Raw genomic sequence first — 14,095 nt, 5'->3', positions numbered from 1 at the left:
ACATAGTTATTTACTCAAATTTCTTCCATTGTAACATCTGACTTCTTCAGTGTTTGCTACCAACGCTGCCATTTTTGAAGGAAACCGCCCAGAGGACAACCTATTGCCTGCCATTCTGACACGGGAGTCAGAAAAACCCCTAGCCCAACTCAGGCTTCTTCTCACAACAACTGGAACCTAAACACTGGTTTTGAAAAACAATTTAAAGAATCATTATTTCTGATAAAAATAGCTGGAAATTCACAACACAAAGATTTGCCAAAACTTATGTTTTCATTGTTGCAAAAAAAGTAGTGGATTGTTACTTTGTATAATCAAGAAACACATAAAGCACAATTTAAAAGCCCGTTCAGTCCTTAAAAAAGGTAACACCTCAAAGTTATCTATTAAAGATCTTCACGTAGACCTGGCCATATTTGCTTTTTAATAAGATTCCTGTGTTCTAAAATGATGCAAACACTACACCTTCCCTGCTGCCCATTTCTAGGTCTTACCCGCCTTCTTTTGAAAGAAAAAACAAATCCAAAAGCAAACCAGAAGAAAGCACTCCATCCTCTGCTGTTTTGGCAGATATATCCACTTGTCCTGAAGAAACAAGTGACACAGAGCAAACAAAGAGAATTATAGTAGAAGAATACATAACTATTACAAAGTGCAGCTTCATCACTACTGTTTCTCCATCCCTAGGATACTGTTTCCAGACCTGTGTTCCTGTCTCAATGATAAAGGGACTACCTATGCTATTTCCAGGATTAGGATCCTGACTCAATTTCTCTCAATGCAATCAAATCTCTAACACTAAAGGGATGCCAAGAAAAACTCAGACTAAGGCCTTTAACCTTCAAAAGCCCAGTTTGCTAGACAGTGCAAATTGGAACCCAATTTTATTGCAAGTTGTTGTTTTATTTACTGTGCTGAATTTAAATATTGAGCACTTTACCAGACTCTCTGGAGACTGAAACTTATTGAGAGAACAAAAACCTCTTTTCCTCTGTTACTTTCATACTAAAAAGTTTGTTCCTACAAGAAAATTTTAACAAAGCAGAAAAAATAAATTAGTTGGTTTAAGAATAAGAATAGCAAAGAGCATTTCATCTTGAAGTCAGTGGTTCAAAAGCAGGTAAAGCAATAGTGGATAAAAGCTAGAAACATCCACAGTCTTGTTTATTAGTCTGCTTAGCCAAAATTTGGAAAGAAAAAAAAAATCCCCCCAACAATTTCCTGTAAAAAGAGCGCCATATTATAAAATTACTGATCTCAAATGACAATCTTGGTAGTAACTTCAACAAAGATGCAAATTACTGAGGCAGGCATGGAGGACATATTATCTTTGTAAAAGACCTGATTATTTACTCAAGTTTTGTTGAACATTTACAGGACAGCGCGAAAGAGCACAGGCTGTACTTTGAACCCTATATAAACATAGGTTTTGTGAGAATTAATATAGTTTGGAATAAATGTTACAATCATTTGGAATAAATACTAAAAACCTATTCAAGTTTCCAACTTGCACAAGAATTAGTTTCAATTCTGCAACTATTGCTACACAGGACAACAAAAGGCACAAAGACTGAAATTTCTAAACCATGAAAACACATTTGTGACTTATGCTGCTAAAAATATTTTCCCCTAATTCTATGGTGAAAATACAGTAATGTTAGTTCAGTGAAGGAAGTGAAGTGAATAACCTCTCATGCAGTTCCTTTATGATTCCTCATAAGGCAAATCACCAATACTTTCCCAGTACTTGGCTGTAAAATTGGTAAATGTGGATTAGGATGGTAAAATTTCACACAGCAGTTTTCTGTTCTCCCCATGCATTTTCTGCAGGGATTTATTTAATACCTTGACCTCTTTTGGAAAATGCAGACATACACCAGGAGCAAGGAATTAAGATGATATGGCTGCCTGTGAATATGTATCAAAATGGGCTGCATTCACAGTATGAAATGACACACAGATGAAAGGCAAAGCAGAGAGCATTTTATTTCTTTGCAAAACTGTTGTGGTATACAGAATGTCACACTGTATTTGCGGAACACGAATTGAAGATTCACTCCTACAGGTTTGAAGGGGCTGGGCACCAGCCAAGTTCTGAAGCAGAAGTAACGCATAGATGACATACTGCACACGAGCGATGATCATAAATGGCATGTTAAAAAAAAAAAAAGTAGTAAGAAGTCCATATAGCACAATTTGGTTTCATTTCAACTCCCATCAATTTGTTTTACTTTACTGGTAGTTTTGTGCATGGCACAACACCTGAAAACTTTCAAATCCACTTCAGTGTTCAAAAGCACAGGATCAGTCCATCCACAATCAAGTGCAGGCTACAGAGGCAGCACAAGATAGGCTGTTTTATCTTCCATGTCCAAATCCAATTCCAACACTGAAAAATCCAAACACAGTTCAAATCTCAATGAAACTACGCATTTCTACTTGTGTTTTCCTTTTGCTGAGTAAGGAACTTGGGCAAACATTTGTTTCCCCCGTGAACACTACTCAAGCAGCCCGCTTGCCACCTTGTGATGTACTGCATATGAAAACTCTACAGTGCAATTTTGGGAACAGCATATGAAAACCCTACAGTGCAGTTTTGGGAACAGCAGTTTTTAAAGTTCATCCACTCACCACAGTGGAAGAGCTAGATGGTAAATAGCTGAATTTCCCCACTACTTTCCTTTTCCCAGCCCAGAGTGTTACTCCACCCAGATGAATACATTTAGTATTTTGGAAAAGCCACATCTGCATACTCTGTTAACACACTAGCTTTGCAATTGCATTTATGTAGCACGCACAGCAGCATTTTTACTTTTTATGTATTCCACAACACACAGATAGAACAGGCACTTCTGGTTAATATTAATAGCTCATTAAATGAAGTATCTAATTTTCACTCAAAACCAGAAGATATTAAAAGAATATAGCAATAATCCATTTTTCCTGCAAGTCAATCCTCTAACGATGTATATTATAATGTTAGTTACTAGTCACTGCAAACTTGTTTTTTAAATTAATGTATGAAAAGATTCCATTTAAACTTCAATAAATAATTTACTATGCTCATCCTACTGACTCAAATTGATAAATTATTTGCATGATACATTTTTTCATTAATAAGGAGGAGAACTTTCTATTTGGAATTTATATATCTTTTCCTTCCATTCTCCCCATTTAAAAGGCCAATTTCCCTTAATGCCATGCAAGGAGAAGCAATCTCTCTTCAGATTGCTCAGGTATGTGAAACAGAATATGCTTTTTGTGCATTTTTCTCCCATTTTGTATTTTTAAAACAACTGGAAGAGAAAAATGGCAACCTAGTGTAGAGCTATTCAATAACAAGGAAAAGAGGCATGATGAAAAGGAGTACTTTACCAAAGGTCAGACAAGAAACAAAAAAAGGCAACTTGGACTGAGGTACAGTAGCCAAATCTACTTTTCAGCCATCCATTTTTGTTGCAATGGTGATGCCCCTTCAAAAGCTACTAGCCACAGAAGAGCTCACCTCTTCCAACCCAATGCTCCACACTCCATGTTAAGAGAACATTTTGATGGAAACAGAGTATGACAAGGAGCCTTTTTTACCAGATGCTTTATTTACTTGAAATTACTTAATTGCTTTGACCTAATCCAGACCGAACCTGCAAGACTAAGATATGGAATGCACTGAAAAGGAAAAGAAAAGGCTTTTTAGTTGCCTCTTTTTAAGGCTTACATGTTTCCTAATTGTGTTCCTGCTCTGATCAGTTTTCAAAACCTTAAAGAACAAAACCACTATCAATTTCAGTGGTAAAAGTGTATCAGTGAGGGATATTTCTAAACCACCATAAATTGTTTGAGCACTGAGTTAACCAAGAATTTCTACAATACTTCCTCTCTACAAACTCTCGTAGATTTTGTTAATATAGTGTTTAAATAACTAAAAGAATAAACTAAATGAACAAACATATCCCTTTCACAGGGTACCAGTGATCAAAGATCAGAAAACAGGCCAAAAAAAATTAAGATCAGGAGATATAAAAATGGAAGTGCTAGAATAGAAACATATGCAACACTAATGACTAACACACACAAGTACCTAGTAAAAAAACAGCAATGCACATATTAATGCAACTACCTTTTAAAAAATTATTATTTTTAATAACTTTTTGCAGAAAGTTAACATCTGCACCCACCTGCCCTTTTTTTTTTTTGGTGGTTTCCTTTAACAGGCAAACAATATAAAACAAAAAATTTACCCTGTAGTGCAGCACCTAAAAAAAAAAAACAACAGTGAAACGACTTCCATAATCACAGGATCATTTTGTGGGACACAGCACTAATTTTATGATTCCAGTGACACTTGTTCTTGAAAAGGTGTTCCCTGTAAAGAAGATATGTACTGGACCAGGGCAATCCACTCATAGCCCGAGCAGTAAATTAGAAAGGAGCAGAAAACTTTAACAAATAACTAACCAAATTCCAGGATGATAACTTGATTACCTCATCAAGTAGGAAGGTTCTGGTTTTTGATACATCACGACTTTAATAAGTACCTCACACTCACAAATGGGGTTTGAAACCCTCTCTATTTCTCAGAGGCAGGAAACTATTGTTCCATTTTATTGGGGGGGCGGGAGGGATGCAGGCAAGAAAGAGGCAGAGCATAATTAATCTGTACATGAAGTCTGAACACAATTAGCCTGTACTTGAAGTCTGAGGTTGAGACAGAAGCTGTAGGTCCTGGGACGCCGAGGCATGGTTCCAAACGTATTTCTGCTACATGCAAGTTACCTAAAATAACTGTTACTAATTTATGCAGACCAGTAATTTTCCAGGGTGCAATATATGCTTTTATCAGTACAAATTAAGTCTCAATGGGAATATTTTTGTGCACTACATATACAGTGAAAACAAAAATAACATTCACCTGACCTCACAAGATTTCAGTATAACATAATGAATGGTGACTCTGCCATACTGTGCAACAACACACTGTAAATAAACACACTCTATAGCAATACAGTGCAGAGCAGCATGGAGGTTCAGGGAGACTCAAGTTGGTTCTTTAATAAGCTTTCTTTTGAATTAAGAGATACAAAACCAGTTCCTGTCTTCACAGAATGCAAGTGATTCATGGGTGCATTTCACAATACATGCTGCTGTGTGCACTACTGCAGTCTAATTATTCCTTGTTTTATATTAAAGAATATCACTTGTTTTAAATTAAAATAAAAATTTGTTTAAATCACTCCACAACAGTCCATTCTGTAATAGACCAGGATTCTCTCATTAAAAGCAAAACTTTCAAAGACAAAATTATAAGCTGAGCAGCAGCATCAACTTAAATGTAAGAAAAATACCATTGTGCATCTCACCTTACCACCACGTTGCACTGCTACTGAAGAAAGCTTAACTATTTACTTACACATTAGCGTCATCTTTTGCTAAAGTACCTGACTGACAGAAAACAGCTCAACTGAGAAAATTAAGATTTTACAGAAACAGACACATTGCAAAGAAGAAAACTAATTTGAAAACAGAAATTCAGATTCAGGCTGTACATAATTTACGCAGACTTTTTTCCTCCACAGTTTACAAACAGCCAAAATTAGATTACTTTGTTGTCTATTTTTAAGATCTCATCAAATGTGACAGTCCAAACATGTAGCTCAAGGTGCTGTAAAATACAATTAAATAAACCAATGAAACCACACTGTACTAGAACTTTTCAGCCAAACAAACCTGCTCAGGCTCAGCCCCAAATGTAGCATATTTGATGATTAGGGTTGGGAGAAATAAAGTAAATATACTTCACAAGCACAATTAAAAAAAACAAAACCAGAAGCAAAACCAGAAGATACAAAAAGAAAATAATTGTGCTTCAAGACTGCAGTAGAACTACTTAGCAAACCAAGTAAGTTTTTCTCTTGACAATTAAAAGACTGTGTTAGATATACTGCTTCCTCATCATAACATGGTATAATATATAGCAGTCTGTCTATAGGAAAAGAAGCAGCTTATAATACCCTGTATCATATATAAGGATATGAAATAAAATTGTAAGTTGTAATGTAGTTATCAGGAAAGATCTATTACATTTCTACAAGTGCTGACACAAGTAACTACCACTATCTCCACACTGAAAGGTCTGCTTAACATCTGAACATATGCACCATCTCTGCTAATTAACACCTTGGAATTTTACACATTCTGATTTAAACAGCTGAAAGTATTAAACACTTAAGCAGCCTTAGGAACTCAATTTCCTGGGAAGCAAGAGTTGGAACCAAACTTACAATGAAGGGCTCTTAGCGGACGTACATTCAAGACAGTCAATTTTTGCAGACTCCCACATTTGAGGCCTACTATAAAGCTCTACCACCAAGTCTGTGCGAATAAGCACCCTGGCATTTGTTAAAGAGCCTGTCATCCAAAACAAACCAAGCAGGCAGCAAGTTAGAATTAGCATCTTATTTACTAGGAGCTACTAAAGGAATGATACTAAAAGAGTTGCTGCATAAAACAGAATCATTGTATGTTTGATCCTTTACTAAGATAATGGCACAGCAGTGTAAAAAAATACGGAAAAAATAATCCATATTTTGTTTACACATCCAGTTCAGACAGGGACATCATTTACTCAAAACCAGGAATTTAAAACCTACATTCCTCCATAACAAAGAAGACTTCTATAGTATAACTTGAATGTGCTCTCTGAAACCAATAGTAATAATTTTCAATTTTATGGGAAGAATTTAAGTGCAAGACCAATTGTATATGCAAAAATCTTTATTACTATGATAAGATGTCTACAAAGTCCACACCATAAATATTATATTTTTTAATGGGTAAAACTGGACATAGGCCGCATGGATTAGAGTCTCAGATTCTAGCACTGCCACTGTAAAATCCATCCCTGATTATTCAAACTATGGGCCATCCAAAAGAAATAATACAATTTTATGACCACAGGAGCTAAGAGTGAAGCCATCAGTTCAATCTTATCTCTGACCATACTTCAAATAATATAAGCATGCACTGACAACATTTAGGCTTTGTGATTCTACCACTATTTTTGGCTTCTATCTGAATGATCATTAGAAATAGTCTAACAAGTGATGTAAACACCAAGACTGCGAAAATTGTTCACTACTTCCTTTAAGTACTTTCTAAACATGGTTTCAAAGTTTCATTTCATCAGCTACCTGCGTAGCGTCAAGGCACTACAGACTGGGCTTACTATTCAAAGACAACTCATGAAAAGCATTTTCACAGGCATTACAATGACGATTGGATTGTTCTTCAGATCCAACATCTACATTCTAAATATGAAAATTTCCTTTTCACTTCTCTACGCATGTGAAACTAACATTAAAAATAGACATCAACTTTAACAAAGGTCTTGTTGAAATTTTATGACTTTCAATTTTGTGAAAGCTGCATGATGCCTATTTTTACTTAAGGTAAGAACAAATAAAACCCCGGCAACCTGGCAACCCATTTATGATTAATTCTGCTGTAAATACTTATTTACTATGGGCTGAAATGTTGAAAGGCCATTAAAAAGGCCACTAAAGCAAGTTCTCACTTGCAATAGGCTTTAGAGAAAAAAACCACCTCAGCAAGCAAGTATTTGTGTTCACTATCCTGTGAATGTCAACCCTTGAGAGGATTACTATTCTACTAAATACTGAGTCGTTGCCCAGTCATTGCCTATGTGCACGTCACATCACAAAGCAACATCCAGAATGAAACCATTTCACATCGGTCAAAAAAAAGTTTGGTCTAGGCGGCTGTTCCACACAGCAACTTAAAGGGCCAAAGAAATCCCTGCTTCTCACCAGGAATGCCTTATGGTGCCACTGCAGACAGCCACTCATGAAAAGCAGAGGGAAAAAAATTATCCCACAAGAAACAAAGCCACCATCTTCTGCAAAAAGATTTTTTCAGAATCCACCACTGCAGTCTCTGCAGTACCCACTGTCTTGGAAATTACGATTTTTGCCTGCTTAATGCTTAAACCCAGATCCCAAGCATGAAGATTTGTCCCTAGGTAAAGAACAGAAAATCTTCCTAACAGCAAGTCCATTAAAGTTTTGGAAGTCTAGGAGCCACTTTCAATTAGATACACAGTGGGTAAAAACACTCTATCAAGGTAATACCCTGCCCTGTGTCATCTGTCCTTGCTGGTGGCCACAACAGAAGCTGCTCAACCACCCTTATTTCTTCCTTCCTGTAGCCATCCTAGACCATACTGAAGTCAAGTATCTCTTTCCAGATCTCTCATGGTTTCTTCAATGATGGCAGGTTTGGAGTTAGTACACTGCTGTTCAAGGACAAATTCTTGAACCCTCTGTAGCTCCCTTCCTCTCCTCACGCCCAGCCCACTTCTTCTAGCACCTACAGCAGGTTAGGCAGACCTCTCCAGAACATGAGACAATTTTTGACAAAAATGTCATCTCAAGATCAGAGACTCTACAGAACATGATTAAATCTAGACTGTGAAGCTATTAAAATAACACAGTAATTACCTGAATGTAGTATTACTGCATATATAATTGTACTGACAATTAAATTTTCATTTGATCAAAACAGAAGTGCATGCACTTGAATTTGTCTCTCAACATAATTAATTCTACTATAATGGGGCGACTGTGTTTTTTTAAAAATATAAAGAAGCTCCTATAGCAAATCACAGCTCCTTTTTAATAATTTAAGCCCAGATTAACATTCCCTGCTACACAGTACTGGCAAAACTTCTAAAAACAACCAATGAGGCAGTATTTTTCCCTCTGTACTGACAAAGAACTAGCACTGACACAGATTGAAGTGTGAAGCATTTTAAGCAGGCTTACCTCAGATTCATCTGTTGATTCTTCATTAGACCTCGTTTCCTGAAAATGACACAAAGAAAAAAGGGGAAAATAGCTAAGTACATATATAACTGAGCAGTATTTCCCTTCTTAAAGTACTTTTTAAACCTTTATTAAGAAACAGGAGACAAAGCGGAAGCAACTCAAAGTTCAGTTTCCATCCTTTTCATTCATACCCAATTTGTGCTTGCACTTGCAACCTAGTGCCACACTGACACTCAGTGGCACCAGTTGACTGTGGTACTATTGTCAGTTACCCTGAAAGAGAGAGTGATTGGATCATTTGAGAATCTGTCCCTGTGAAAGCTTCCCTCCTTCCAGAAGTGGTAGCAAGTTTTGCCCATGTCTTGACTTGCAAGGCAGAATAGCATTCTCAAGTTATCCACAAACTAGCTTTGGTATTCAACTCTTCAGCTGTTAATAGGCTTATTTTAAACTTAAATAATTTCAAACCATTTTCCACAGAAATCCAGCATTTAATGACTTTCTCCTTCCCATCCCATGTGGCTTTCTCTTGCCTTTGAAGCAACTGTACCTTTAAAACATCTCTCTCTGGCAAGACAATGATTCTTACTGTCCTACAAAAAAAATTTTGTAAGTCAACTCCTGCTAATCTCTCACCTGTCCACTGAGAAAATCTGCTGATGCAATGCGTCCTCAAAGAGGTCAGCAAAATGAAGATTTACTTAACGTATTTATCGTTATCAATAGCAATAAAAGGTTACAACTAATATGCTGACAGTGAATGTAAGCATTTCAACAACAAAATATGATATAAACAAAGAACGAGCAAGAGAGAAGGCAGCATTTCAAATCTTATGAAGTAGTATTTGGACAGCAAGATAAATAGGTACAGAATTTCACCAGAGAAGGCAAAAAAAAAAGAGACAGTTACCAACAGTTTAAAGAGAAATGGAAAGGGAAGAAAATTTAATGCACTGACAACCAGTGTAATTTTTAGTTTGTCACATTTATTTATTTTCCGTGTTTATAAAATGCACTGATTGTGACCTCTAGGCAAAAAGCAAATACCTCCTTTGCCTTAGTGGAGGTTCACCTTTAGTGACCACAGTGACCGTCACAACAGATGGGGGAGAAGAAAAGCAGCATTTCTACTTGCTACTTGAAACTCAGTGCAAGGTGTTACCATGATTATTGGCATCTGTTTCCTCCATTTTACTCACTACAGCCAGATCCAACTCTAAAACACACATCCCATAGAAGGGTTATCTGTGTAGTCTATACTCATGACATGAGTTGAGAAATTGCAAGTAGAAAGAACATGGGAGTCAAGGGAAGATGGAGAGGGAGTAAAATCCTGGCATCCTTTCAAGCTTAGGTTTGACTTTGCAAGTACAACTGTTTGTCTGTCAGTCTCACAGTCTCTACTCACAAGATACAGTTACCTTTCAGCAAATAACAATTTTGTTACATATAATCTTTGTGCATCTTAAATTCTACTTAACAATAACCAAATGAGCACAGAACTAAAATATTGTGGTGTAACACTGCCAGCCTGTTGGACAAGCTAGAGCAACACACAAAGTCCAATGCAAAATATCACCAGATTCCTAATAAAAAAAACCCACCAGATTCCTAATAAAAAACCCTGCCTTTCTCTCCTAAATACCAAGAGTTGCCTACTCAACTCCTTAATAAATCAAAACTATTAGCACAACCATTTTGACATTTTGATACAATTCACATAGTTTGTAACAACAGGAGAATTTGTTTAAAAAAAAAATAACCTGTTCTCCCAAATAAAATAAGCAATTACAGCAAGTGACATTTTTACTGGTACACATGAGATTTTCTAGTGTAGCTACACCACTTACATTTTTTTCCCCCTCATCGTTTTAATTGCTTTGGCTATTCAGAACACAAATGCAGGGAAAGCCAGTGACGATAATTTTCAGGATGAGCTCGCTACCTAACACCACACAGACAGACTCACACACGTGCAGGGTGGAGTAACAGCCCACTTGCTGTTACAGCAGCTGATCCTTACATCCACCTGAGTCACTTAATAAAGATTAAAGTGAGTTGCAAGTTGTTACATGCAAGGGCATCCTTGGAAAACATTGGCCTACAAAATCAGGGCACGCCAGAAGTTGATTCAAATCATCAATCTGTGTGAACCAAAAAAGTATCAATCTGTTTTGATTTAGGACATGTACCCTGGTATCCCTACTGTATTCACAAGCCACTGCAACTGCAGCTACTAAATTTCATAAATGGCATACAAATTCAGGCAAATGCTTCATGGCCTTTATGTTTTACTGCAGAAAATAACATGCAAAAATTCAGAGGGAGTCTCGGCTTAGGAAAGAAATGCAGAAATTGTATTTGTTCCCTGACAAGAACTTAGCTGAAGGTGCTTAGAACTGACACTTACGTACTAACTCACTTTGCTAGCAACTTACTATGAAAAGCTTTTTGCCCGAGTTCTCCCACTCATGCAGGCAAACTGGAAGAGTAAACTGCAGTTACAACTGCCCTGGGGTTTTGTTAGATTCCTCTCCCCTCCCTCCAAATGCATGAACTGAGAGGATTATCCCCCACTTCTACTTTTTAGTAGCCTTGTAACTGTGAAAAGGAAATCCCTCAACAGGGATTTGTAGACAACCAGAATCCCAAATCACGTAGGAATAGCTGTCATTGGTAGGTCTCAGACTCTAGGGGAAAATCAGCAGTACACTTCAGCCAGCTGGCAAATGCTGTCGCTCAAGTAGCCTAAGAACGGAGAAAGTGAACATGGATGAGGAAACCACAGAAATGTGAAGTAATCTCTCACCATTATAATCTCTCGCTTAGCAGATCCAACATAACTTCTCAATAAATTCTTAAGCTGGCTTTCCAATATGATGGATATAGGGTTTTCCCTTCCTTGCCTTTACAAACATCAGATGCTACCCACTGTATGTTTAGGCCCATAACTTAAAGCTGCTGGGAGAGGAAAACCATGAAACTTGGGTTTCAAAGAAACCTACATGCACAACATACACATCCCTTTCAGTCAGGGGTGTGCATGCTCCCCATAGGAAATAAACAGAAACAAATAAGGTGACTTTCCTACCATAGTCTAAAGAGAGCAAAACACATGCTGTTTTAATCTCTTATATTATTAGAGAAGATAAGAAGTCTTGTTGGAGTTGGTTTTATCCTGAGAATTCTTTCAAATGCTGCCACAGTTAAAAACTCACCAAACCAGAGGATGAAGCCTCCCCCAAAGAAGCCAACCCCTCCCAACAAAACCTCTGACAGTAGGGAAGGTGGAAAACGGATGCCAATCTCCAATTAAGGCCAATTCCCTTGAGGTAATTCTAAGACTCTCCCACCTTCAGGCATTCAAGAGAGACAAACATCACACAGCTTAGCTGTGGGTCAAAGTCCTGGCTCAGCAAAGAAACATTGAGAAAGTATCTGAAAGGACTGGGAACTTCACTTCGTGCTTTTACTTTATTTTTCTCTTGGGAAGGAGCGCTCTAGGCAGGGGGAGCTTTTGGAGGACACCCCCTTTAGAGAACCACGGGTCACAAGCACCAAACTCCTCAAATTTTGTCTCAGAAGAAAACTCCCCTGTTGAGATGAACCTGCTCATGTCTCCTGTGCCACTTGGTAAACGACAGCTTCTCAACCACTTTAGACGGACCCTTCAGCTCTTTAATCCTGGCTCTACAGCGGTGCCAGCTGCGTTTCTAAACCCCTCCCTCCCGCCCAGCCCCAGGTTCCTGCATCGAGCGTTATCTAAAAAGCAGAGCCCTCAGGGCTTGCGCCGCCTCCCCTGGCCGTCTGTCAGGTTTTTTAGACAAAACCCGACAGGCAGCCTCCGGCAGCCCCATCCGCGCAGCGCGGCGGGGGAGAGGAGGCCTCGCCCCGCCGCCTCCATCTTTTCTCCTCCGCCCCGGCGCAGCGAGGCTCCAACCGCCGCTGCCGCCCCGCCGCCGGCCCTCGCACCCCCCGCAGGGCTGGCTGACGCCCTCTGCCCCCTCACACCCGCGCTGTCCCTTCGCCCCTCTGCTCCCCAGGGCCGCCCCGGCCCCGCGCTCCCGCCGCCCCGCTCCCCGCCGCGCTCCTCGCCCCCTCCGGCGGGACAGTGCCCTCACGGCCTCTACCTTCTCCTCGGCTTCCGCCATGGCGCGGCCAGGGAGCTGTCATGTGAGGGGCAGGAAGCCGGCGAGGGCGGAGGCACCCTGGGAAATGTAGTTTCGGAGAGGGGTGTGTTTTCCTCCCCCCTTTTTATTTTCTTTTTCCTTCTTTTTTGTTGTTGGTGTGGTTGGTTATTTGGGGGGTGGGGGGTGGCTCTTGCCCAGCTGTGGGTATGGTGGCGCTGCCTTACAACCCACACCAAGGGCAGAGGCAAGGCTGGGCCCAACAGGGACAACGCATCCCAGTCAGGTTTTCCTACTGCCCTCCTTAGCTGCAAGTGAGACGCTTTTTTAAGCTGAATTCCTTCAGTTCCCTGAGGGAGACCTTTGTACACTCAGCTGTGATGAGACTGAAGGCAGCCACCATGGTGAATGATGAGATGGCCTCTGGTTAGCAAGGGTTTGGGTGTAGTTGAAGCTGAGAGCCACTTGCAGCATATCCGTCCCTGCCGCCATGTTGCGCACTGAACTGCCAGTTCTCCAGGACAAGGCCCATTTATTGGTGCCCATCTGAGCAGCACTTGGTCGAGCACAGCTCCTGTTTCCATTAGATCCTCTGGTGAGACGTGTAGCACCCTCTGTCCTCTCTGTACTTTTTACTTCATTTGTCAATATTGAAATTGCCAACATGCTTTAGTGTCAGGAGAAGGATTTTAGAAAGCCTAAATAACTTTCTACAATTCTAGGAGCTGCTGCATTTTCTCTTTTAAAACTTTAAAACAGGACTTGAATGCCTTGCTTGCACCCAAATTACTTTCTTTATATGTTAAAATTATAACCAAAGCTAAAGAGCAATAGGCAGTACTTTTTATCACTTGGGTTTTGCCATTGGAGCTATTCCAAATCTAAGGTGGAGCTACAGTGTTAATGTACCCAGTCTCTACCCTTGGGATCAAAGCCAAGAATTTAAAAATGTGCAGGTCAACTTTGGCAATAAAAGAGAAATCTTAGAATATTGTACTGGAAGACCATAAGGCCATACAATTAAAGTTAATTGCAGAGACTATTACCTTGGATATGAAAATCATGTATATCGTTGCCATACCTTTAGAAACTAAGTGCCAGAATTTCAACTGAGAAGAGATAGAACTG

General features: G+C 39.2%; 1 protein-coding gene across 1 annotated transcript in view; it reads right to left on the bottom strand.

The window, feature by feature from the left end:
• VPS41 (VPS41 subunit of HOPS complex) overlaps positions 1-12,987 on the bottom strand; it is a 109,428-nt gene extending 96,441 nt beyond the window's left edge. The window contains exons 1-2 of the mRNA XM_050892324.1: positions 12,971-12,987; positions 8,838-8,876 (exon numbers count right to left, since the gene is read on the bottom strand). The gene's annotated coding sequence lies outside the window, so the exon portion shown is untranslated. The remainder of the gene's footprint in view (positions 1-8,837; positions 8,877-12,970) is intronic.
• Positions 12,988-14,095: the final 1,108 nt, after the last annotated feature.

This window comes from Gymnogyps californianus, chromosome 2, assembly GCF_018139145.2.
Source record: "Gymnogyps californianus isolate 813 chromosome 2, ASM1813914v2, whole genome shotgun sequence".
NCBI lineage: Eukaryota > Metazoa > Chordata > Aves > Accipitriformes > Cathartidae > Gymnogyps > Gymnogyps californianus.
Note: the sequence above shows the minus strand (reverse complement) of the source record. Positions and strands in the feature narration are given on the sequence as shown.